The sequence below is a fragment of the Schistocerca cancellata genome, chromosome 6 (genome assembly GCF_023864275.1).
Source record: "Schistocerca cancellata isolate TAMUIC-IGC-003103 chromosome 6, iqSchCanc2.1, whole genome shotgun sequence".
In the NCBI taxonomy this organism is placed as follows: Eukaryota; Metazoa; Arthropoda; class Insecta; order Orthoptera; family Acrididae; genus Schistocerca; species Schistocerca cancellata.
In genome coordinates this window covers 364657185-364684216 of record NC_064631.1, presented here as the reverse complement: position 1 = coordinate 364684216, position 27032 = coordinate 364657185, and the positions used below count along the sequence as shown (strand labels likewise).

Below are 27032 nucleotides of genomic sequence, written 5' to 3'. Positions count from 1 at the left end.
GAGCATTCGGCACGTGGCCCAGCGAAGAGCACGTGTTGGCAGTGAAACGACTCGGCTCGGCGACCTTGGCGTGCTGAGCTGGTAGCGCCGCGCTCCGCCGCTGTTTACATCTCGTTCCGAGTGGAAATAGAGTTGCCGCCCACGCAACACACAGCGCGTGCCGCCTCCACGCTACAGAGGCCGGCTGTCCGCATCTGCGCATGAGCCGGCTGCATCCAAAACATACTCTTCAGGTACACAGTACACTCGGCATGTGGCGCTGGAATAAACTGGAGGTGACTCGCCAGTTTTTCGTCCGGAGATTCTGTGTTCAAGTAAGATAATGAGCACCACACTCGTAAAAAATATCATGCGATGTGTTTCCCACGTTTCTGTTGGCTAGGATGTGACATGCGTCTCATAAATAGTGAAATGTCCGCTATTTTTTTAGCGCAACGCAATCTGACTTTCAATAATCCCTGCAAAAGAATGGCCCTGACTAACAATAACCTATACCTTTCATGAATCACTTACCTCACAAAAATCTTCGTTACTCGAACTACTGCAATACAGCGAGCGCCAATACTACTAGCTAAATAAAAGATTCTAACTACTGAAGGCACTAAATACTGATAGACATAGATAGCAAATGAAAGATTTTGATAGAGAACAAACAATGTATTTACCTTAATAATGTTCAAATGTCATCATACATATATATATATATATCAATTCATGACATCCATCTTTACAAATTTCCTTTTTCTGGCGGACACACGTCCAGATCGTGCTCACATAGTAATCTCTCAAAACTCTGGCAACTCTCTCTCCACATCCACCACTGCTGGCGGCTCACCTCCAACTGCGCAACGCTACGCGCTGTTCACATCCAACTGCCCAACACTACACAAGCGAATATTCCAACAATGAGTCCAACCAGCCACAGACTGCACACAGCACTGTCAGTGATTTTCATACAGAGTGCTACATGGCGTTACCAACATAAAAACCTAAACAGCCTACTTACAATAGGTATAAGTGTGTTTCATTCCGCAATGCTTTTGCTACATGGCTCATGTATATAGGGAGTACGTATTTATAGCAGCACTCATTCCTATCTATAGTCTTCCAAAACATCCACCCTTTCCAACGTCCTCACACCCTCCAGCAGATCCCCCTCTTCGCCCGCTCCATCTTCCAACTCCACAACTTCGCCACCTACTCCCACAACTAAGCCCACTTCACCTGCACCCTCCTGGACACCCTAGTTTAAGCCTCTCCTCTCTTCCAGTCATGGCGTGGCACAAGTGTCGCATCCTCTTCCAGAACATCTGCTCCTTCCACACCAACAAATACCTCTTCATAAACACTCTCTCCTAACACCAGGTCGACACCTTCCTCCTGAATGAAACCTTTCTCCTGCCCCACCATACTGTCCACATCTCTTCCTATACACTCCACTGAACAGATGATTCTGGTCCCCACTCCCCTGCCACCCTTCAGTGGTGGCATCAGTTCCTCCCCATGCTCCAAAGTGACCTTGTTCCTCTACCTCTGCACACTTGTCCCAAAAGCAACACCACTCCCGATGTTGTCACTGCCTCTGCCAATCTTCATGGGCATATCACCATAGACATCCTTGACCCCACAGGTAGCGACCACCTTCGCATCCTTCTCACCATCACTTCTGCTCACCACCCTCCTCTGGCTCCCAACCCTGCTCCCCCTCCCAAGGCAGTCCATGACAACCATCGCACCAACTGGGATGCCTACCGGGAATCCATCGCCACCCATGTCGAAAGTCACCCTCTTACCTATCACCATCCTGATGACATCACCCACGCCTCGTCCTTCCTCCAGAAGACCATTACTGACACTGTGGTGGCCCATGTCCCTACTAAAACCATCCATCCCCATCATCCCTACTCTCCCTCCGTGGGCTGTCCTCCTCCTCTGCGAATCTTGCCACCTCTATCGTTCCTTCCTGTGCACTCTTGACAGGGATAGACTCCACTGGCAACTACAGTGACACGTTCAGAACCTCATTACAGCAAAGAAACGCCAGGACTGGCGCCAGATCTGTACATGACTCAACGCTACCCTCCCTATAAACTCCTCCAAGTTCTGGTCTGCCTTCCATCCCCCTACTGGTTCCCATTCTGCACCCCATTACCCCCTTCTCCATAATGACCGCCCCCTTGCCGACAACCTTAGTAAGGCCAACCACTTCGCTTCCTACCTTTCCAATGTCTTCTCCATCCCTGATGATTCCCACTTTCATTATTCCCTTTTCCCACCATCATGGAACACACCACTCCACTCGCTCCTAGTCTCCAGTACTTGGGGCAGTTACCCCCTCCAACATCAACACACCCGTCACAGCACAAGACATTTAACTTATCCTCCAGTCCAAATGCAACATGGTCCCTGGTCACCTCTGTGTCACCTACAGCCACATGAAAGAATGTCCCTTCTCCTTCCTGACTGTCCTTGCCACTTTATACCACATCATCCTCTCCATTGGCTTTTACCCCGACCTGTGGAAGACATCCTGCTTTCTCCTGTTCCTCAAATCCAATAAATTTCCTTCTGCCACCTCCTCCTATCATCTCATCTGCCTCACCTTCGTCTTCAGTAATATCTTCAAATCCATCCTCTCTCTTCGTATCCATCACCACCTTAATGAACACCATCTCCTCCCCCTTACCCAGTGTGGCTTCTGACCCTCCTTCACTGCCACAGACCAACTCCTTTACCTCACCCACCTTCTCTCCCTCCAACCTAACTCCCATCACTCTCCCATTTTTGTTTCCCTCGACCTCCAAAATGCTTACGACCAAGTATGGCATCCCAGTCTTATCTTTAAACTCCAAATCTATGCCCTGCCTATCAATTTTGTCCACCTTGTCACTTACTTCCTCTCACGCCATCCTCCCTTTGTCATCGTCCACAATACCAACTCCTGTATCTTCTGTCCCACTGCTGGTGTTCCACAAGGCTCCATCCTTTCCCCTCTATCTCCTGTACACCGCTGATATGATCAAGCTACCCCCACCTGCACACCTCCTCCAACAAGTTGATGACACTACCTTCCTGGATCTTTACCCTGTCCTCCCACGATCCCAACGAACCCTCCAAACCCACCTTCACCAGTTCCTATCTTGGTGCAACCAGTCATTCCTTTGTAACAACTCCAACACCCAGGAAATCATCATAGGCCACACTGCCCACTCTTTCCACCTCCATGATTTCTACCCCACCATTTATAGTTGTCCCATCCAACTCACCCCTACCCTGAGATACCTTGGCCTCACCTTCAAATGTCACCTCACTGGACCCCCTCATCTCCTGACCAACCAGCAGAAAGTCCATACCCTCCTCCACCTTCTGAAACTCCTGTCTGGCCAGACATGGGGATAGCATCCTTCCACCATCCTCCACACCTACAAATCCCTAATCTGTCCTGTTCTCTGTTATGACAGCATTGCCTGGATATCCACCTCCATCCCCCCCCCCACTTTTATAAGAACATCCAAATCCTTGAGTGCCACTTGTTCCACCTTCCCTTCTGTATCTGCCTTCCATTCCCCACACAGATCCTGTATGAACTTATCCCCTTCCCCCCACCTCTAACTTTTCCTCCAACATATTTGTGTCCTTTACACTGTCTGCAGGCTTGATCCCCCAAACCCCTGGTGTCCTTCTTCGTCTCCACCCCCCACCCATTGCTGCATCTCTATCACTGTATCCAACACTCTGTCCACCTCTACACCCTCCATTTCCTTCATCAGGACAATTTCCAGCACCTCCCCCTCCCAGATGATGAACTTCACCATGATGTCTACCCTTCTTACCAACTGTAGCCCAGCCTTGTTTCCCTCCCCCCCTTCCCCCCAAGGCCCCCTTTCCTACCCCCTCCTTGCCCCTGAGCGGTTTTTCCCCATTCCCACTCTGAGTCTCGGTACTCCCACCTTGGCTGTTTTCTTTCCACGTCCTTCCCTCCCTGGCCTCCTTCGGTGCGCCCCCACCCTATCTCCCATCTCCCTTCTCTCCCCCTTCTAGCACTGCCCCTTCCCCCCTATTCCCTTTGTATCCCCACCCCTGGCAGATCCTCCCAGTTTTTTATTTATCATTGAGTGTGCTGCCTCAGTGTTCTGTTCGATGGAGTTCTACAGTGTCATCAAGTGGTGTGGTTTTTAATCGTGTACTAGACATGTATATTGTTTTGTTGACCATGCGCTCCATCGCGTGGCTGTTTTAATCGTTCTGCAACTTTTTATGCTCCTGCCATATATGGACTTGTGTCTTTTAATACTCACAGTATGTGGTTTTATTGTGTAAAATACTTTTTGTTTTTATCTCCATTTTACAGTCACCCCCTTTTTTGTATACTCTCTTCCATTATGTTCCCCCTTGCGTATAGCTATGTTCAACCACGTTTCTCCTTTGTATTGTTTTAAATGTCCTGTAGAATTTTGATGTCTGGGCTGAAGAATAGTGCCTATGCTGCTGCAGGCTTGCTCCGGATCCGGATGGGAAATTGAAAGTACAATAAACGAAATAAAAAAAATAGCAGCACTGGGACATTAGGTCGCTATCCTAATATTATTACTCAACCTTATGTCCCTCCCAGCAGCTGTTCACTTGTAGATCGGCAGGAGGCTACTCTCTTGCAGGTAAATGACAGTTCGCTGTCCTATTATTATCTATCCTCCCCAGATAGGGTTACTGGGTAGACTGGCTGAAGCAATTCCTTAGTGCTAGACTAAAAGTGAAAATATGGTTTCTGCATCCAGCAGTTATTGACGAGATGGTTAGGGCCACTCTCTAGCCCTCAATCAATCAGTGGTATCTACCCCCTCCCCAACTCCAATGCTTCACAAATTTCTCGCCAGTTTTTGAACTTCCCACCAATACGAGGAGGGGAGTTAGAATACGCCAGTATTCTGGGTCGGCCATCTGGGATTGCGACGTCATAGTTAGACTGTGCCAGTATTCTAAAGATGACGAAAAAAAGAGAGCACCCTACATCCTTCCACACCGGTGATATGCAAATTGTTCTTTTATATAAGTAATGAATATACATTTTAACTATTATTGCCTCCTGGAAACTGATTAAATAAAGAATACGCAAACAGAATTTCATTAATAAACAATATACCCCGTGCAATGCAACTGACATTGATTTCAATTTCGCGCCACGAGATCCTTCCAATCCAACAGCTCAGCACAGAATGAGCGATTTTTCCCGCCAATTTTTTCCAGGAGATATGGAGGGAGAGTATGGGTGGTAAGGGGGAGGGGGAGTAGGAGGGAGAAGCCCCCCCTCCCATTTTCCCTGAAGGGGAGCGGATAGTTAATTGATCAATTTGAATAAGTGGTTAATTAATTTGATGTCAAATTTCACTGCTAGCTAGTTGGCCGACTAAATAAAAAGGGCTCCCACTGTTAGATCTGTGACAGCGACCTGGATGAGTACCTCCACCACAGAGAGGGCTCAATCTAACGGGCACACAGTTGAATGTGGAACTGGAGACACCGCTACACCTGGATGTAGTCGTGGCGGAAGAGAGGCTGCAGCACTTCCTGAAAGGGCGTTCGAGGCTGAGGTCGCGGCCGTAACGAGGCAGCGAAGAGAGGACGGCGGCTGCTCGCGCCGACTCCCCTTGTAGCTGTGTGCTGCCATAACGGGAAAGTGCAGGGCTTTCCGAGAGTGGCAGCAGATAAAAGAACCAGGCTACCAACAGACGTCTGAAACACGATGGCAGCAGTCGTCGAGCTACACAACAAGTAGGCATGTAGTGTAGCTGGCCCATAGGTTGACGGTGGATCAGGACGGACGCCACGAAGCAGCTTCTGCTTTAATGCTTGCGCAGCCCGTCTCTGCATGTCGCCACTGAAGTCATCAGAGAACCTGATGCCGAGGCAAACGCAGTGGTGGATGTGTTGGCAACCAACTTCAACGAGTGTATGGTCACGCTTCTTAGCTGCGCAAGAGGACGGAGACGTCATCGAATCGAGCACCATGGGCGTGACAGAAAAGGAGGTTGTGTCGACCTGCTATCCAATCAAATCCTTAAGCAAATGTCACTGTCTATGGCTGCATACCAAGCTAAAGAATTTAATGGCGTTCTAAGGTTAAGAAAATTTCTAAATAATGGAAACATTCCGAAATCGTCTCCATCCAGGGTCGCCCGGTAGCCGAAGTCTCGTAAGCCTCCGTTCTCAAAACTCTTCTAGATCCTCAACCTGTGCCAGCTGCTCCAACATGACAAAGCTGAACACTTACTACCAGAACACAGGGTTCCTCGACGTCTCATGGGCCTTTGATTCAGTGTGGCAACAGGGCATCATGTACACTTGTGAAGGGGATGTTAATATCGGACGTACGCCTGATGAATCTTACGGCGATTGGTTCACCTCGCAGGACGCAGAAGCAAAATGGCGTCTCATCGTGGCTGTGTGTCACGCAGGGTTGTGTGTTAGAAGGAAGGAAGTTTAGAGTTTATCGTTCCGCCTACAACGAGGGCACTACAGACGGAGCACAAGGCGGATTAGTGAAGGATGGGGGAGAAAATCGGCCGCGCCCTTTTCAAAGGAACCAACCCCCCCTTCTGCCGGAAGCGATTTAGGGAAATAACAGAAAACATAAATCTAAATGTGCGGACGGAGATTCGAACCAGCCAATCTCCCGACAACGGGTCTCTACCACTCCAAACGCAGAGGAATCCCACCCTACTCGCTGAGTAGGAACACCAAATTCCAGTACATTGGTTTGTTAGGGGTCTGACAAGCTCAGTTCAAGGAAAATCGTTGCCTTGCTCACATTCCACTATAATTCTCCCTGCTTCTCCGATGTCATCATCATTGATGAGAAATACTAACATGGTCCGCATATGCTTGACAAACAGCTTTTTTTTTTTTTAAACCTAGTACGGTTTCACGCAACTTTCTTAACAGCAGTTCCGTTGCTAAAGCATATGAGATTGTTAGCAAAGGGCATCGCAGTTTTGAGCATTTAGCGATACATGTATTCTACCTTAGGGTACCAATTACAAAGGATCGAGCACATGTTTCGTGAATGCAACTTTTTATTATAGTTAAATGCTAAATCAGCACTGTATTTTTTTAAACCCAGAAGGCTATGATTAGACGCGTTTAGCACGTCCGAGTTGTGTTTAGGGCGCTCGTTATTGTTTTGAAATCAGTGTTTAAAGCAGTTGTTCACTGAAGCGCCAAAGAAACTGTTACAGGCAAGTGTATTCAAATACAGAGATATGTAATTAGGCAGAATACGGCGCTGCGGTCGCCAACGCATATATAAGGCAACAAATTTCTGATGCAGGCTGCTACAATGGCAGGTTATCCTGATTTAAGTGAATTTAAACGTGGTGTTACAGTCGTCGCACGAGCCATGGGACACAGTATCTCCGAGGTAGCGATGAAGTGAGGATTTTCCCGGACGACCATTTTACGAGTGTACCGTGAATATCAGGAATCTGGTAGAACATCAAATCTCCGACATCGCTGCGAACGGAAAAAGATCGTGCAAGAACGGGACGAACAACGACTGAAGCGAATCGTTCAACGTGAGAAAAGTGCAACCCTTCCTCAAATTGCTGCAGATTTCAATTCTGGGCCATCAACAAGAGTTAGCGTGCGAACCATTCCGCGAAACATCATCGATATGGGCTTTCGGAGCCAAAGGCCCACTCCTGTACCCTTGATGACTGCACAATACAAAGCTATACATCTCGCCTGGGCCTGTCAAGACAGACATTGGTCTGTTGATGATTGGAAACATGTTACCTGGTCGGACGACTATCGTTGCAAATTGTATTGTGAGGATGGATGTATACGGATTTGGAGACAAGCTCATTAATCCATGGACCCTGCATGTCAGCTCTGTTCAAGCTGGTGGAGGCTTTGTAATGGTGGATACGTCTAGATACGACTCTGATATGTGACACGTATATAAGCATCCTGTCTGATCACCTGCACCATTGTGCATTACGACGGAGTTGGGCAATTCCAGCTGAACAATAAGGCATTCCACACGTCCAGAATTGCTACAGTGTGGATCCAGGAACACTCTTCTGAGTTGAAACACTTCCCCTGGCCACCAAATTCCCCAGACATGAACGTTATTGAGCATATATGGGATGCCTTGGAACGTGCTGTTCAGAAGAGATCTCCACCACCTCGTACACTTACGGAATCATGGGGCAGGATTCATGGTGTCAGTACCCTCCGGCACTACTTCAGACAGTAATCGAGTCCACCCCACGTCGTGCTGCGGCACTTCTGGGTGCTCGCGGGAGCCCTACACGATATTAGGCAGGTGTATCAGTTTCCTGGCTCTTCAGTGTAGATCCCAGATCTTTTACTGTTGTTTTCCTAGTCCGCTTTGAAATGAGCGCAGCGGGAAAGTTGTCCGTGTTCAGTCTGGGTCCCAGATCTTTAACTGTTGTTTTCCTAGTCTCCTTTTAAATGACCGAAGGGGGAAGTTGTCCGTGGCGAGCAATTCATTAAACATATGTAATTAGTTCACGTCTGTAATAAGGTGGCAATAACGTACATAAAATTCTACTGGGACTCCCTCTACACCTGCTGATTTTTTTAGAGCCGAAATGAGTCGAAATTTTAATCAAGGTTTTTATTTCGTCGTTCGTGAAATGGCCGCAGATTTGTAGTTCTATTCTTCGCTTATTTTCCTACTTTCCGTCGCTGCATTTATACACATGGTGGCCCAATTTGTATTTCTACATCTACATGGTTAATCTGCAATTCACAATTAAGTGTTTGGCAGATGGTACATCGAACCACCTTCAGAACATTTCTGTACCGTTCCATTCTCGAACAGCGCATAGGAAAAATACACACTTAATTGTTTCCGTGGGAGCAGTGATCATTTGTCCGTATGTAGGTAGGCGCCAGTAAAATATTTTCGCATTCGGAAGAGAAAGTTGTTGGTTGACGTTTCGTGAAAAGATCTCGGCGCAACGAAAATTCCTATGTTTTAACGATTGCCACCCTCAGCGGATCATATTCATGGCACTCGCTCCCCTATTTCCCGAAAATACGAAATGAGCTGACCTTCTTTGAACTTTTTCGACGTCCTCCGTCAATCCTCTCTGGTAAGGATCCCATACTGTGCAGCAGTACCCCAGCAGAGGACGGACAAGCGTAGTGTAGGCAGTCCCCTTAGCAGATCTGTTGCGTCTTGTGAGTGTTCTGCAGTCAACTGCAATCTTTGGTTCACTTTCCCACAACATCATCTATGTGGTCTTTCCAGTTTAACTTATTCGCTAATGTAATCCATAAGTATGTGGTTGAATCCACAGGCTTCGGATTCGTTTGATTTATTGTGTAAGGGAAATTTAGCAGATTCCTTTTAGCACTCATGTGGATACTTCTCACTTTTTATTACATTTCTGGTAAACAACTATTTTTTCCATCTTTTCTCTTTTCCTAACATGTTGCTGTTACTTCTGAAATGTGTGAAAGATTTGTTTGTGTAGTAGCAGGGCAATGGTACGTCAAAGATTCATGTGTTACTTGAGTTTCTCTGCCAACTTAATACCTGGGACGAATATTTGGCAAAAGGAGGTTCAAGATATACACCTGTAGTGGAGTGTGTTGAGTCTGGATTGGCGTACGGTGTTGGTACAGCCTCCTCCCCATCCCCTCTGGGTAGCTCAAGGAGACCGTTAGGCGGTTCTCCTCCATTTTCGGCATTCAGGTTTCGGTTTGGTAAGGAACATGGGCAGACGATGTGATCGCCTCAGTCTGTACGGTATAATATCCTGATCAGGTATATTACAGCTAAGATTACTAATCGTTTCTTTTTCAGGTCAGTTTCAATTAGGGTAATGTTGCAATCTCTTTTATTTCACTAATTTTTCACTGAAATTCAGTGGTTTAGACTTAGTTTTTAAAGGAACACTAAAAATTGAATGTCGCTAAATCGTCGAATTCGTTAACCTATAGCTACCAATGCTACCTTCAAGTGGTGTTTTACAGTCCCCTTTGCTCATAGTCCTGCAGGAAACCGGTGGCCAGTTTGAACCCATTGTTCAAAAAACTATGTACAAAGCTGATAATATTGTGGCATTTCCTTCAACATCTGGTAAATTAACATCAGGTCTCGCTATTAAATAGTTTGCAGATGTTTACCTGCAAGATGACAAGAACTATGCCCCTTACATGAAGTCATTAAAGATCACCTAACTCACGTTGAGCGAACAGTAAGGCTGAACAAAAATGACTAACAAGGCACAACGCATCTTGTAGAGGGTATAGTATGGATGTATTGGAATAATTAACGTCGGGTGATGTAAAGAAATTCACATGACATGAAAACTTTGTGGAAATGCTAGTGTATCCCAGGGCAGTATTCAGAATTGAACGTGGCCGGCTAGTGAGTGGCGAAGGGAAGCAACAATAGGCAGCTTAGGGCAGCTCAAGCTCTGAGAAAGCGGTAATGGGGCCCGGCCTCCATCTGCCTTAAGATGAGTGACAGTGAGTGGGTGGTTGACCCCATGCTGGTGTACCGGGAAGCAGACGGAGAACTTGTACGCCAGCTGATAAACGTCCGTCGTCCCGTTTTCAGTGAAACATGCAAAATGTCGCGCACAAGCTACGGCGGAGCGGTCAACAGAGGCCAAACTATGCGTGTTCGTGACTATAGCAACTTCACGCTGAATTCACGGTCCACAGAGTCTGAAGTAAATCAGGTGAAGAGCTACAGAATGAAATACGCCGGCCTCCGATGGGAACGTAGGACCAAGGAATTTGAAGTACTCTCCTGGGAGTCGGAATTCCGGAAAAATTGGTGTTTTGTGCAGACACTAACCTTGATGGGTGTCCTGGGAGGAGCTAAAAAGCAGAAGTTGAGAGGAAGGGAAATTTTGTGGGAATTTGTTCACTTCCCAGAGCAGGCATTGGTCGGCACTGGAAAGTGACACATAATTAACACGACTTGCGCTGCAATTGGCATAAGTGATTTTGCTGGAGGGGAAACCGAGGCGAAGAGCAGACTGGGAGAAGTCCCCGTAGTGGTTTTCCGTTCCCAGCTTGCCTTGAGTGTGGACGTGGCGTTCTTTACTCAGCTTGCCTGAGAAAGAGTGAGCATCTCTGCAGTTTAGGACTTAGCAAATGGAACGATTGAGCTTGGAGAGAGAAAGTTTTGGTTCAGCTATGTACTGAGCAAGATAGCTAGAAGTGAATAGACTAGTGCAGCCTTGCAGCACCACGAGGCTGGCCGACGTCCTCACAACGACGACGCCCCGCCACGCTGAATTCGGTGATATTGCACCCACTCTGGCTTGAATTAGGCCACTGATTAATTTGTTGGATCACGTCAGCAAAGTTTCCACGAGGGTTTCATGGGCCGTGTATTGGGGAATTCTTCTCTCACTTCGCATTACGCCTGGGTCAGTCAATAGGAACTACTTTTGAGTTATCGCGCTTTACTCCACGAAAACGCAATTTATTACCACTGCCTGATCGGAGAATCATGTAATGTGATGATTGAAGGTTGGGAGTTAAAATAAATTTGCGCTAATCGACTGCATCTGTTTTCAATCAAGTAGTTGAAATCCCAAGTCACTTTCTTAATTAATTTTATGTTCAACATTTGCATCTGGTGTTCAATAGCTGAATATAACATCCATGTGCACCCCCTTTTAAATTAAAAGTGATCAATTCTGAATCAATTAATGTCGACACTGCCATCGAAGTTCAATCAGGAGTCACAGGGCCTTATTACTTTCTTTGCGTTATCCGATATTGCGGCAGTTTTGCACTCTCGTTTGATCTGTTAGTCAATTAGCTGGGGTGAACACACCCCAAAACCAGATAAGTGACGAGTGGGGTGTTACAATCCTGCTTACTGTTGGTGAACGGCCCGTTCTGTGCTTGTATTCCTGGATGGGACAAACGGAAAAGAAATTTAACAACATAGACAAAGATAATAAGGACGTAAAAATTATGACGATGCCTGGTGGACGACCGGGATAATCCACCCACTTGGTGTTATCACATTCAGACCGTGGAAGAATTTTCTAAAATAGTTATCTGACGTAATCCTACTACACGGCTATGACGCAGATTTGCACGTGAGGAATAATATCCTGAAAATACAATCTTTGATTCCCAATCAGTTTTCATCCCCTCAATTTGTGAACATGTGTGGTTCAAGAGCGGACACATCACAGAGAAACCTGATAAATGTGGACCTCCTGTTAATTATTGCTTTAAAAATTGTGATACATGTTGTAAATTGTGCCATAATGTTGCAATAATCAGATGTGCGTGGTGCACAATGTGTATGTGTACGCAGCACTTCTTTTCAAAGGATAATACAACGTCCCTCATTATTGCATTGACTATCAAAGATAACATAAACATTGTAAAATAACAAAGTAGATGTCAAAGGCGATATCAAAAACCAAACAACCAAAGAAATGAAACAAAACAAACAACAAACAAATAAAACAAATACATGAAAATACAAAACGGGAATAGCCTGTCGCCACCTCCACGTTGGTTATTCCCGGACTCGACAGAGACAGAGAGAGACCTTCAGGAGCCCGGCTTTTCTGGTTACACTGTGAAATTGCAAATAACACTATCGCCATGTATGACAAGCGTCATACGGTGGAGAGAGCGTGGGTATAGCGGTATACAGGGGTGCTTCAAACGTATATCTGACTATTGTGACTCCAGGATATGAATTTATCATATATGGTTGAATTTGTTGTTAATATTAGATTTACTTTACATAAAGTTTTTACCGTTTCAAAACCTTTGAGGTGAGGGGAAAATTTCGAAATATATTAAAATGTTTAAAGATGTGATTGCACAGGTGGAAAGTACAGTAAAAGCGATGGAAATTATGTTCAAACATTTTCGTTATATCTTACGGTTTCGACGATATGTACTCAGAAAGATAAGAATCGCGTTTTCTTTGGGAGGGTTTTCACCACTTCAACGGCCATATTTTGACCTAGACTACAACATACTCGAAGTGAATCGGAATCGGCGAGTGGCACTTGTAAGTGGACTGCATAGGATCCCGGTGTCCACGAGTGGGTGGAGGGCACATCGCTACATGCCGAACTGCAACACTAGGGAAGTGAACTGCGTTTAGCTTTGTTGCAGTGTTGCCAACCATAGAACTTTTTTCCTCGTACGTAAATAACTAAAAATCTCGTACTTTGGCTCTCAAACCTCGAATATTTATCAAGCATTTAAAATGTTATAAAACCAAAAATTAATCATATTAAATGAGTGTGAATTTAGCAGGCATTTGTTAATTTAAAAGTTTTGAATCAAACAAATAAAATGTTACGGTGGCCATAATGTTATTTCACTTTCGGAAGTAACAGGGTTTCACAAAAGCGCATTATACATTGAGGTTAAATGAGAATGCACATTAATAAATAATTTCCCCACGAGGTATGACAATTAGGTGATAATTTATTAGTTTATAAAATTACACAGGTACATGATATATTATTATTATTTAGACGATCTTTAAGGTATTCTAGTTAACTGTGTTGTTATCTGTCAGGAATACATTCCCCTCTCATTGGCGGGAGAAACCGCTTCGTTGCTTTGGCAAATGTTGTGATGTTGAAGCGTTTTTCGTTCCTGATCTGCCATTAGAGGTGCGACTTAGGCCACGACACCGCCACAGAACACTCAACTGTGGCGCCATCTAACCTACATTTGCATACAACTATGAATTTTTTTTTGGTATTTTCTAGTCTTAGTATAAGTCTCCAAATATAATATCAACCGCACTGACATCGTTCTTATTTATGTTGCCGTAAAATTTTTCCCTTGTCATACGGCTATACATGTCTTTTGTCGATTGTAATTTGATGTATTTTCCAGTACGTGTTGGTCGTTTTACGCTCTCTACCGCAAGAAGTGTCCCGTTCACACTTTTCACAGCCGGTTTCTTATGTCTGTTTTTATCAAGTTAACCTTACTTAAAACTCGCTCGCAGTCAGCATTTGTGTAAGGTATGGACAATGCAGTTAGAGCAAAAGGAGCCAGCTCAGAATAATCTTCAGTTTTCAGTAAAAAATCTCAAAACTCATCTGGCTCACTAATTTCATTCAGTCCTTCATGATACCGAGCGTGGCCAAGAGGTTCTGGACCCGCGCACCCGCTACGGTCGCAGGTTCGAATCTTGCCTCGAGCATGGATGTGTGTGATGTCCTTAGGTTAGTTAGGTTTAAGTAGTTCTAAGTTCTAGGGGACTGATGACCTCAGAAGTTAAGTCCCATACTGCTCAGAGCCATTTGAACCATTTAATACCGAGTTTGTGCGTTTGACAGCTGTTTCCATTGATCGTCTATTATTTGCTTTTTTGCGTGATCATCTGGTGCAATTATAAGTGGAACCATTTCAATAAGAGGCATTAGTATTGGAAAACGGCTCCTGAAATTGTGAGAGAGCGCTAATTCTGGTTTGAAAACTTGTAACTTTGACAAGACAAGGCCCTTCATGTTGTATCGTTTTTCTTTTATTTCTGTGGCAGCAACTTTGTAGAAATTTTTGTAACATGAGAAGGATTTCTGACCACATCTGGATGTTTCAAGAGCTCGTACACTTTGACACCAAGATACAGTTCAGTGTTATGAAGTTGATGTCGCTGACTTTCAGGGTCTATTTCACCTAGGTTTGGCCTCATGACATATTCGCGTTGTAAATCACACAATAAGATTTCCTGGTCGATTTCACGTATTTTCCCTTGTAGATTATGAATAACTACTTTCTTGCCTTGAAATTCCAGACTGAATTTATTAAATAAAGGGAGCGACCATTTAAGGAAACAAAAATAAAGTTTGTAGAATGGGTTGCTGAGTTTTTCAGAAATAAAATACTCCCGATTTCGTACATCGCCTTTGGCTTTATGTTCACGATTTGTCGTGAATTTGATAAAAAATAGATGTAGGGCTTCCCACTGCTCTAATATTCTTTCACCCACTGCTGACAATGAAATGTCTGAGATGGCTTAAGAATTTTGTGGGGCTCCACTTCAATAAATGACTGGAAGCTACGAAAATCAAACTGGCGTTTATCACTGTGCTTAAAAAAGTTATAAATATCACGAGCCAGTTGCTCTACACTTTCAGGTAACTGTTTACATGCTTTGCTGGCACACAAATGGGCTGAGTGACAAACACATTTCCTTTAAAATCACGTTGTAATCTAGTTTTTACGGAGTCGTTTTCACCCATCATATCGTTACACCCTTCTGAGCCAAAGCCTATACAATTTTTCAGTGGGACATTATAGCCTGTGAATGAATCGATAAGAGATCTGTATAAAATCTCGGCACTGGCTCTCGGAATATCATCAGCATCGGTTCTTTCCTTAAAAGCTTGGTGCTATTCCCAAAATGTGCTATATATTTTTTGGGCTTCTTGATAAAAATAGCGTACCACAACGCAAGCAATTTCGACCGCTGAAATGTCATTTGTCTCGTCCGTTTTAGTTTTTTTCGGTAGTTTTTGAGCTAATTCTGCTTTATGACCTTCTCCAAGAACTTTCTTGACCACTGCTGTTACTTTAGTTCGTTTGAGTTCCATTTCCTTAATTAATTTAGAATCCGTCACAATTTCTTTCAATAAAGGAATCAAATGGTCAACAACAGAAAATGCAATGTTATGCTCTGCAAAAAAATCAGCAAGTTTAATTTCTGCACGTGCTTTTTCTTTATTTTGTGGAGTTACACTTTTTTGGAATGTTTGCGTCTTTACACTAAAACTAGGTTTGTTATTCATATGTTTTTTGGCAGTGGAGTGAGTTTTCAAGTTAGATATTTCGGCTACCATCGATGTTTCCGGGCAAAATGCACACTTAGCTTTAGTTGAATCATTGGTGTCTGGTAAAAGCCAGTCCCTAAAAGCTGGATCCTTTAACCACTGATGTTTAAAATATTGTGAGCGATGCTGCGATGATGTATTACCTTCTTTTTCTCTTGTCCAGCCGCCTTTTTTGGGTATTTTTCTTGGTGCAGTACGAGTACACGAATCGTCATTCTTCACAATCGCTCATAATTATAGATAAGCGAGTAGCACAAACAACTACACGAGAGACACAATACTACACGTATGGAACAACAGAGAAAAGTGGATACTACATATGGCGACGCGGACTATTGTCAGTGCCGGAAACACAATGTGAACTCAGAGCGCTGTAACGATCGCCTGATTACGTTACAGAGCGTTGTATATGTGTTCATGTTCAAATGCATGGCTATTTAATTATGAAATACCTATTGAAATAATACCGCACCACGCATTGTTAGATTGCATATGTTGGTAGGGCTACGATGTCACTTCGGCAATCGTCGGTAAGCGTCGAAATAAGGGGCCATCTATTCTTAGTTGAGTAGTACTTTCGCTTTTGTGATAGTCAGAGAAGACAAATACAAAGAAAGGGATTTGTTCCTCGCGGATTCCCGGCAAACTGCAGGCCGGTGTGGCCGAACAGTACTAGGCGATTCATTTTGGAACCGAGCGACCGCTACGGTCGCAGGTTCGAATCCTGCCTCGGGCATGGATGTGTGTGATGTCCTTAGGTTATTTAGGTTTAAGTAGTTCTAAGTTCTAGGGGACTGATGACCTCAGATGTTAAGTCCCATAGTGCTCAAAGCCATTTGAACCATTTTGAACCGGCTAGCTAAACATAGAGAAGACTGCTTTTTCTTTTAAAGGATGACATGTTTATTTAGGGATAGCTTAGACTAGACTCTCAGTACACGATTGTAAGTGTTACGTCAAAATGGAAATGGGCGTATGGTATTGTTGGCTGGGAGGCCCCTGATCAGGGAAGTTCGGCCGTCAAGTGCAAGTCTTATTTTATTCGACGCCACATTGGGCGACTTGCTGCCATTTTAGTGTGACTGAAGGCCACTGAAACGAAAATTAATATCAATGAGAAAAAATTATTTTATTTCCATTGGACTTTCTCGTGCTCTTTGTCACGTACTCTAGTGTGCAAAATTCGAAACTTAGTTGAATTTAATTCCAGACATAGGCTGTATCAACTAATTATTTTTTTATGAATTGCAAATAAATAAAGATTGATTAATGTCATTATTATAATAAAACATTTAATTTCTTTACTAACAGGAAAATCACAGGCATGTTGCGTTTATGTAAAATTTTAAAAATTTAAATTGTAACTAAAAAGTACAAAAATCTACCAACAGAAACGCTAATTTTAGAGAACATTGCGCCATATTTAGGAAATGAACGAGTCTAATGTATTACCATGGAGAATAGAGCTATTGCCCGCATCTCGTGGTCGTGCGGTAGCGTTCTCGCTTCCCACGCCCGGGTTCCCGGGTTCGAATCCCGGCGGGGTCAGGGATTTTCTCTGCCTCGTGATGGCTAGGTGTTGTGTGCTGTCCTTAGGTTAGTTAGGTTTAAGTAGTTATAAGTTCTATGGGACTGATGACCATAGATGTTAAGTCCCATAGTGCGCAGAGCCAATAGAGCTATTCTCCTTGTGTATTACATTTACCAGTTTTTGAATTGCTGAGTAACAATCTATTGCGCATGTATCATTTCCATGCAAATTAGAAGTATAACTGATAATACGCACGAGCATGGGTCACTATTCCTTATAAAGTTTTTCTAGTTTCCTGGGATGAGAGGGAAGCGCAGCAAGAAGGAACGAAAGCAAAAGCCAACGCGTAACAGCGGATTGACTTCGCAGTTTTGCCATCGGGCACGCAGTCCTCGCTTATTGTGGTGTAAAAAGCACGGAAACAAACACATTTGCTGAAAAAGCGTATTTGTGCAAGTTTATATTAAGTTATGGTACTTTTTTAAATCAATGAATACGAAATATAGAAAAAAATAAATCATGACGTGACACAGTTATTCCATAAGTGAGACATGCATTATCTTGAAAACCATGTAAAAATTTATTTCAACACTCAGAACGGATATAATCATTAACAAGTCAGTCGCAGACACTGCATTCTACTGGACTCTAGATTTCTGTGTCATCATCACTGTCGTCATCATTAACACTATCCCGTCCATTGCACACTGAACTTCTGTTCATTGTAGTGCCGCACATTGTCAATCGCATTCGTTGGCAGCAGTGTGTAAAACTACGGGACGTTCCGGACCCTGCTGACGAGCTCCGAGGAAAACTGTGGGAGCTAAGGGAACTAGGTAGGAAAACTTTAAAAGGTACATCAAAATGAAAAAAATCCGCGAACATACCCAATGCGTCTACTTTTCATGTAGCACACCCATTGGCCGGCCAGAGTGGCCGAGCGGTTCTAGGCGCTACAGCCTGGAACCGCGCGACCGCTACGGTCGCAGGTTCGAATCCCGCCTCGGGCATGGTTGTGTGTGATGTCCTTAGGTTAGTTAGGTTTAAGTAGTTCTAAGTTCTAGGGGACTGATGATCTCAGAAGTTAAGTCCCATAGTGCTCAGAGCCATTTGAACCATTTAAAAAAAATAATTAAAAAAATGCACACCCATTGTAGCCAAAGTGTAAAGACCCATTTACGCTATAAATTGTTGCACACAATAAAAACACATTTTATAAAATGTCCTATGTCGGAATCTCGTACATAACGGTAAGAGCCTGACCGTGCCCGCGTACCTCATACAGCAGACGACAGATCTCATATTCGCACGATGAACCTCGTACGTCTGGCAACCTTGCTTTTTTGTGACCATGTGGAAGCGCAGATGTACACAGAATGACTTGCAGTACAATTTCAGCTGACACTCTTATCGACGACTGCCACCTACAGCTAAGCAAGCGTGATTCATCACTTAGTGCCTCTCTCGCGTGTCGCATGTAACGCGAGGTCTCAAGTGTGTGTGTGTGAGTGTGTGTGTGTGTGTGTGTGTGCACTTTTGATAGCGAGCACTCTTTGTGACCGTTACGAGCGTCATGTGTTTACTACATTTGAAATGTCCGTTTTACGAATGCCATTGAAGAGAATCTAAAACGTACTATTACACTTCCATTTTGTGACGATACTTGACATACTAACGTAGGTCAGAATGACTCAGGAGAATCTCTCACAGAACGGCTATTTGAATCAGACGGAGCTTACAATGTTCGCCGACAATATTGTCTGCGGGACATGAAGTTCGCAAAAACGAGCGTACACAACTTTGAGACAGTGTCACTGGGGGAAAAAAGTCAACCAGACCGAATCTACAAATCTCGTTCATCATTTCAGTACGACAGTGAATAAGGATTCAGAAATTAAGGAACTGAGAACCGAGATTGTACTTTTAGGAATAAGTGAACGTAGAAACATATGATTACTAAAACGATGTAATGCAGCCTTGAGAAGAAAAACAAATGTTCTTCGCCGTGTCCGTTCTTTAAAGCGGACAGAAACGTCATTTGACGTGAAAGATAAAATCAAATTACACAAAAGTGTAAGCAGTGTGTTACCAATTTATTTTTTGCGCTGGCGGAAACGAAAGCAAAAGGGTAAAATGGAGTTCACACGACTCTGCCCATGCATTGACTTTAAAAGCTCTATCTCCAAAAGCTTGTGCTTATTTGTGAAATAGTTCTTTGCCCCGATTTCCCTAAATCGCTTTAGGCAAATGCGTGAATGGTTCCCTTGAAAGGGCTCGGCTGGCTTCCTTCCCCATCCTTCCCTAACCCGATTGGACCGATGACCTCGCTTTTTCGTCCCCTCCCCCCAAATAACCAACCTACCTTTGGCATCCAGGGCAACACTTCAGCAACGAACGAATGAATTTAAATGCACAGCTGGTGCTGTAGATATCCTATATTATCGCAGGCTAACTTAAAAAACTTGCTCCCCTAGAAAGACAAGCAATTTTGACATCTGACGAGACGTATTTTGATGGTCGCACATATTGTGATTGGTTAGAGCACACAGAAGTTGGTTTACATTCCAGTGTTAAAACTGACATAATTCGTGGGTTGTGTGAGCAGTAGAAGCAACCAGCTTTTTTGTGAATTTGACTCTGTTTGACTAATGGTTTGCTTCTGTGAATCATCATGGCAGCTGAGGAATCGGCAATATAAGTTGTAGCACTAATATGTGATAAGGGTGTAGAAAACGTAGAAGTCAGGAAGAAATTGTATCGCGAAACAAGTAAAATATATTTCGTGAATCTAGCAGACGATACCAGGAAATGGTCCCATTGGCGGTATCCGGATATGGAGGACCAGTTATAACAGTTATAGGGCAGCTTGCCCCAGGAGAAAATACAACGACTTTATGACACCCTTTCCAACCGAGATGTTGTTAGGTGCGGGAGAAGCTCGGCATCATGATGATCGTTAGTAGAAACACATGACATGTGTGAAAGATCATTGTCCTGTTGGAAACTAGCACCACGATACCGTCGCTTCAGAGGTAACACATGAGCACGCAGAATGTCCATGATGTGCCGTTGTAGTTCCCCCAGTCACTACCAATCGTGAGCTGAACTCATATCCGATGACTCCCCCACACCATAACTCCAGGAGTAATACCGCTGTAGTTGTCCAAAACTTTGGAAGAACGGGACCTCTTTTCAGGACGTCGCCGTACTCGTCGACGCTAGTCTCTATCTGCGATAGTGCAAAACCACGTTTCATCGCTGAACGCAATGCTATGCCCTCAGTTTCAGTTCATGTTTCCCAGTCATGGCACCAATCCAAATGCAGGCATTTGTGTTGTGGTGTTAACGGCACCTTATGCACGGAACGATAATTCTACAACCCAGCTGCTTCTAGTCTCCGATCAAAACTGCGGTATAAAACAGAATGTTATAAGGTGTCCATTTAATGTTCGCGGATAGTAGGAGCTTGTATGAAGGAGTATGCACAGTACAGCTGTCCTCTTTTGTGGTGGTTGGACTTGGTCGACCGGAACCTTCACGACGAGAATGCCTGCCCCTCACGTTCTCATGATGTTCTACATCGGGTAGATGTCACATCCGAATGCCTCACAAATTTTCACGATTCCACCAGCCAGCGATATGGAAACCCGCATTGCTACCCGTTTCAAACCCTGTGAGGTGCCAGTAAAGCTGTCTCACACGAATATGCGGCATCTCTGCATCCCTCACAGTGGTCACTCGGCGTTTATGCTGTTCACGCCACGGAGAGGCATACCGACAAAAACGCTTGCTGTTCGTTGGAGCCCCTGACGTGACAGTGGGGCTGTCTAGAGAGGCGCACCAGTGTGTTTATACGCCAAATGAGCTGTGGCGTATTACTCGTTCGTTTTTTACTTTCTATTAGGTTCAATACACAGCTGGAGAAATCAAGTGACATGGCAGAGATATTACACCTTAGGACGAAATATATGACTGTTAACGCGAAAAATAGCTCATTCGTTTGCCGTTTGATACAGAAGCAGATGTTAATGTAAAACGTCGTAGATTTCTATCGCCTTCACCATATGAAGACACAACACATAGTTGCTTCTTCCTTGTGGTTGCTTCCAGCTTAGGTTCCTGATTCAGGTAACTATTACTTATAACTGTTCTTGTTCTTACCCACAGAGCAATAATTGTACTATAAAGGCTCAGGAAACATTTGTTTCAAAATAGGCACAGAAATTTTACTACACTTTTGTTTGCATAATAGGCAGAGTTGCACATTCGCTTTATGTAACTCTGGAGTTCAACACATCGAAGACGTCGCTAACGAATTGAGTAAAATTATTTTCAATGTCTTTGTGAAGAACACAAATTAAGTCCGAGCTGTTCGTTGTGAAAATAGGCGCGCTGCCATCCTTACACTCTGCCTTGTTCATGCAATTACACTTAAGTGCACTTCGGTAATATGGCTTGTTATCGTTAGGTCACTAATTTGATGTTTAAAAAGTTCATATATCCCTGCCTTAGTTAATTTGGAATCATTAGCGCAATGCCTCTGTCTAAAAAGTGGTTTCATAACAGCTTTAACTGACGTGGTAAATCGAAGCAAAATGGACCTCGATATCCGAAAACTGCCGCTGGGACGGAGTTGATGTCCGTTTTGGTCCCAGACGTGTTATCTCGGGTACAGATGCGGGGATCTTGCTGGCCGCAGGTGTACCTCAACATCATGCATCCAATGCAGAGGCAAGTGGACTTTGCGGCCGAGCATTGGCTTATTGGAACATGTCATCGTGATATTGTCACATGAGAAGTAACACAGGAGTACGCAAGATGTCTGTGACGAGTCGTTATGCAATCTGAGTTACCAAACCAGTACGCGGCATCTCTGTGACCTCCATGGTCATGTGACACTGTCCATGCCCCTTTTATATCCTACCACGCCTGGTAACAACACTAAATACGAGCAACACAAATGCACTCTCGTGGCCGTTCTACTTGTCACAGAGAATTGCCTTCACTCAGAGTGTGTACATGTACAAAATTATACTGACATCCGACCACGCTTTCTGGGTTCTTTACTTTGTTTGTCAGATGGTGTAGAAGCACAAACAGTAAATGAAGGGAAGAAAAATTAGTTGGTGCAATGCTCAGACAATTTAAACAGACGTAGCGAAAGGTTTGACCTCATTGTAAAGTTACGTCAATCAGATTATTATGATTCAGCGGATGGAGAAACCATCAGACACCTTTTATTCGATTAGACTGATTTCCCTAAGCTCAGACAGGAAACCAATAATAAGACAGATACGTAATTATACTCTTTCCGTTCTAATACCAGACGACGCACTGTTTTTTAACGAGAAACTGTATTCCAGCAAGGTCGTGAATGACACAGAAGCTTCTAGCAGCCCTTGATATAGGAATTTCGAAATAGTGAATCAAATGATGGTTTTTAAAATCTCGTACACACCAGTTTTAACTTCATTAGCACTCTTCAGGTAAAATTACAGTCCTTTTTATACTTAACTCGATTTGATTTTTCAAATGAAATTCAAGAAAAATTTAACTCACGTAACTGTCTCCACAGCGTATTTTAAATTTAAAATTGTAGCAGTATATTAATTTACTTATACTCAAACTATGACATACTTTTCTTAGGGGTTTTGTGGCTGGTTTCTTCTGTATAAAAGCCGTCTATCTCTCTTACCACAGAGTTCTTCATTGAGGCCTGAGTCGAAAGCCATTTCTCCAGCGTATCAACTTGGGTCTCACGTAAAAGTATGAAAATGAGAAAGAAACCGCGTCATAAAGGAGGATTTGGGTTTGTTCACGCAGTACACTTAGACTTAAGAAGATTTTTCTTTATAGAGCAGCATCATCGTCAGTGCACCGTTCACATTTTTGTAGATAATACCTGCTAAATCGATTATGTGCGTAGTCAACAGAATGAGCGCCGTTAAAATTAAATCGTCCGGCATTAACACGCCACTTAATAGCGCCATTTATTAATACGTAGAGACTTCGGAAAGTTAGTTGCACATGCCATCTCACGTCAAGATTATTACACAACATGCGGGGCGCATTGTAATAATAGAGCACATATTCCGGGCTTCCTGAAGGCACAGTTTTGCTGCGATAGAGGTAACAGGTTCAACACAGTGTGCGAAAGAAATTACACGGCATCTGAAAATGTCCTCCAAAGTTGAAGCATGCAGGACAATATGATTCTTGTGAACTAAACGTCCAAATTGTTTACTGATTCACTTTAAAATTGTCGCGGTGTATGGGCCAAATGCAGTGTCACGTCCAACCAAGGTGAAGTGGCGGCAACAATCTGAAAAACACCTCACAGATGCGCATGTCAGTAGGCAGGGCTCATTCTGTCGTCAGAGGTCGTTTGCAGACCCGGAAATTGGGGTCACGCTGGGTTCCGCGATCACTGTGACCTACACACGAAGGCGGAACGTTTGTGGCGTCTCTGACTTTCCTGAGCGTAACTCCAGGGAAGCAGTGATTTCCTGAGCCACATCGTTACCGACGATAAGTGATTGGTCTATCATTTCACTGTTGCAACGGTGGAGACACACGTCCGTCCTCTCCTCAGTGGAACTCCCTACTAACAGGAAAGGCCAAGGCCAACTTTTCCATCGACAATGAAGGATTTATGTACACAGAATTTATGGCAAAAGCCACAGCCATTAACATAGACTCGTATTGTGCAACACTGACGTCGCTGCGCAATGCCATAAGGAACGAGAGGCGAGGAAAATTGTGCAAAGACATTGCTCTCCATGACAATGCATCACCCCCTGCACGGCGCGCTCGACACAAGTATCGCTTCATCGTTTTCGATGGAAGCATCCGCTTACAGTCAAGGTTTTGCGCAATACGGCTCCCATCATTTCGGCAAGATGGAAGAGCATCTGGGCAGGAAGAGACTCTCAGACGGTGATGACTTTCGCACAGCGGTTCTCGAATGGCTGTGTGACGGAGCAGCCGGTTTTATCGTTGAGAAACTGACATGGGGCCGTTTCGACCGTTGTTTGCAACTGCTTAGTGATTATGTTGGAAAACACTATCATTTAACTGTGTCAGTTTGAGACGTAGTGCAGCATTCAGTAAAAGTTATTTGGCCTGATATAATACTGTGTAACTTACTTTTTGAGGTCCACTTGTAGCTCCCCTGGTGGTGGGTCGAAGCTTGTCCAAGCGGTACTGGAACATATCGTATAAAGATACTCTTGAGTAAACGGTTCTCGGAACTATAAATGTGATCTGACATGCACCATACTGCATATATAATTAAATCGTGCAGGCCCTAAAAGCAAAGGAAACATTAAGTAAACTAGCAGCAGTGTTTCAAAGACATCACAGTATCTTCCTGCAAAAGCAAATTATACAACTCGGGGTGTCTTACGTCATCGACTCCGTGCGTTCATAGCAGTCAGGTGACGAGAATTAACGTGCACAAGAAGGCACTACACACAGAGCGTCATTTCTGGAAGAGTAATTAATGAGAGGAGGAACGGAAACCTACGACTTTATTCGATCATATTCCCCTCTCCCTGCCTGCACCCCGTCTCATCCTCTCGCACAGTATCTGATACAATACAAATTGCAACATATTTTAAAAATGGCACTAATGTCGAACTTAAAACCTTAGAGTTGTTTCAGTACACAATGAAAGCAATGCATGAAAAGTCGTTGTTAGAAGAAGAAACAGTTTGGCTAGGCGCATTACATAATCAAGACCAAGTTAATCTGTGGTAAGTCAGACGCGCCTGTTACGCAAACAACTGTTGTTTATAAATGTCTAAACATGTTTCAACACCTTTGAACTAACATCAGTGGACACTTTTCCTCAATTCTTAAATATGTTTTAAGTGATAATTTTTCTAACTAAATTAAACCCAAGAACAGTTTATGTCTGTTGTGATCATGATCCTTATTTTTCTATTACTGTATGCTGGTAAACTGTCATGTGCAAAAAATTTTGTTACTTTGAGTTTATTTGGCGAGTTAACAAATCAGTTTATCAATGACCTTAATATTATTGCGTAAAAATATTTCGCTACTGTATTTTGCGATTAAACAACAATTGTTTGCATAAGAGGCGCATTTATGCCAAGTTTAGCATGCAACACGGTTAGTGTTGGAGCTTCAAATCTAAATTGGTTTGAGAGTGAAGTACGCATTTTCCTTTTTTCAGAAAAGTTTTTCTTTCTATTTTCAGATTGCACTTTATCTCTTGTTTACCTCTGCCAGTTCGTCACTTAGTTTGGTGCATAATTCGTGGAGCTTTTGTTTTGCGTGTTGGTATTCCGACTGCTATAGGTTTAGTTATTTGCTATTTGAGTTTACATATTGTCATTTTTCGTTTGAAGATAGTGAGTGTAGCAAAGACGCTAGAAAATGGAGTGGCAAGTGGACAATCCGGAACATTTCAGACATATTCTTCTGTTTGAGTTCAATACAGGGGTGACGGCAGCAGAGCCAGCGAGAAAAGTTTGCGCCATACACAGAGTTGTACCACTGGACAGAACACGGGAAGAAAATGGTTTTCTCGTTTTAAGGATTATCGTTTTGACATTAGCGACTCTCCACATTCAGGGAGACCATTAGAGTTTGATGAAGATCGTTTAAACGCATTAATCCACAATGATCCAAGTCAGTGTACTCGAGAACTGACAAATATGGTGAACTGTGATCATTTGGCCATCGTGCGACGTTTGAATGCAGTAGGGAAGGTTCAAAAATCGGGTGTGTGGGTACACCGAAATCACAAAAATCTGTGTGTGTGTGGGGGGGGGGGGGAGGGGGTAAATGTGCATCTCTGCTTGCTCGTCATCAATTGGCTCGTGAACAACACCGACAATTCCAACCCTATATCGTTACTGGTGACGAGAAATGGTATGTTATGCTAAATGGTATCTTATGCTAAATTAAGAAAAAGAAAGGAATGGTTGAGCCCTAACAAAGCAGCAACTCCTCATACGAAGATCTGCGGCATCCACAGAGGATAATGTTATGGATGTGACGGAACAGCGACGATGAGGTGTACGACGAATTGCTTCCCCGAGGTTTAATCACCACTACTGACATTTATTGCCAGCGGCTGAGTCGCCTTGCAGACGCAGTCCTTGAACAGAGACCAGGAAGACTGCGTGAAGTGACGCTGCTGCACGATAATGTCCGCCCGCATTCTGCTAGACTGACAAAAGCACCCACTGTACAGGAGCTGGATTGGGAAGTCGTTCCGCACTCACCTTATTACCTGATCCTGGGTCCTCAGATTTTCACCGTTTCCTCTCTCTATCGAAGGAGGTTTAAGGAACTTCCTTTCCGGATGAAAATGCGCTCCGATTAAGGCCCGACGAGTTCGCCTCAAAACCACGACGTGATTTCTAGAGCCGCGGAATCGAAAAATTACCGCAGCGTTGGTAGACTGTTGTAAATAGCGAAGGAAAATATATTATTGATGATTAAAATCTCTATTATGTGTATCTGCTGTGAAAAGGCTACGAACTTATCTTCCAACCCAATATTTTGCTGCTCAATTGACAAATCTCGTCTGGTAGTTTTAGTGTCTCACTCCCTCATCAATTTCCTTTAGCATCAGCTAATTTAATTAGCCTCGTTTTACTCTTTTCGAGACACTATCTATTCCGTTCAACTGTTCATCCGACTCC

The 27032-nt window shown here is 43.8% G+C and overlaps 1 long non-coding RNA gene across 2 annotated transcripts in view; it reads right to left on the bottom strand.

Annotated features, from left to right (window-relative positions):
• LOC126191211 (uncharacterized) overlaps positions 1–27032 on the bottom strand; it is a 292218-nt gene that overhangs the window by 169135 nt on the left and 96051 nt on the right. The window lies entirely within an intron of this gene.